Source organism: Haliaeetus leucocephalus, unplaced genomic scaffold (assembly GCF_000737465.1).
Source record: "Haliaeetus leucocephalus isolate CR32 unplaced genomic scaffold, Haliaeetus_leucocephalus-4.0 Scaffold526, whole genome shotgun sequence".
Taxonomy (NCBI): Eukaryota; Metazoa; Chordata; class Aves; order Accipitriformes; family Accipitridae; genus Haliaeetus; species Haliaeetus leucocephalus.
The window spans coordinates 1,604,393-1,605,113 of record NW_010972962.1 but is presented as its reverse complement, the minus strand read 5'-3'; the positions used below and the strand labels follow the sequence as shown (position 1 = coordinate 1,605,113).

The 721-nt window shown below is 64.8% G+C and overlaps 1 protein-coding gene across 1 annotated transcript in view; it reads left to right on the top strand.

The window, feature by feature from the left end:
- The first annotated feature begins 458 nt into the window (after window positions 1-458).
- Window positions 459-721, top strand: part of ATF3 (activating transcription factor 3) — a 7,988-nt gene continuing 7,725 nt past the window's right edge. The window contains exon 1 of the mRNA XM_010576409.1: window positions 459-553. The gene's annotated coding sequence lies outside the window, so the exon portion shown is untranslated. The remainder of the gene's footprint in view (window positions 554-721) is intronic.

The window sequence follows — 721 nt, the reverse complement described above, 5'->3', positions numbered from 1 at the left end:
TTCCCTTTTTTTTTTTTTTTTTTTTTTTTTTTTTGTCGTGAGAGGGACTTTGATTTCTTCTCAGCAAAACGGCCCGGAGAAAGAAACCCCCGGAGCTTCAACTAAAAAAAAAAAAAAAAAAGGAAGAAAGGAACAAGGCGGCGGGGGGGGAGGAGGAAGAGGACGGGGTCTCTCCGGGTGCCGACGGATGCTCCTCCGGGCGGGGGAACCTGCGCTGCCGCCCGGCACGGCTCGGCACGGCCGCGGCACGGCGCGGCCGTGCCGAGCCGTGCCGGGCGGGGAAGCCTTGCATCACCGCCGCGGTCTCTGCTTCCCTCCTCCCTCTCTTTCGGAGAGGCTATTAATAGCATGACATCAGCCCGGGACTCGCCGCCAGAGTAAATACCAGAGCTGCCCGCTCGGCTATATAAGGGGGGTGATGCAACCCAAGCGAGAAGCAGAGGAGCGGGGAGCGGCGAGAGCTGCTCTCCCGGCGGAGCGGGGACGGCAGCGTTGCGGGCTGGGTACGGACCCCCTTCCCTCCGGCCGGGAAAACAGCAGCAGCGGGAGGAAGGTAGGTGGAAGCGGGAGTGGGGGGGGCGGGGAGACGCCGAGGTTCTCCGTGCCGGCGGGTCGCGGGGTTGAGCTCCGTGGGAGGTCGTCCCGCCACGGGGAGATGCCCGCCGCGGGGGCGGGGAGGGGGGTCCGCGGCGGGGAAAAGTTTCGCCGCCGGAGCGAAGTC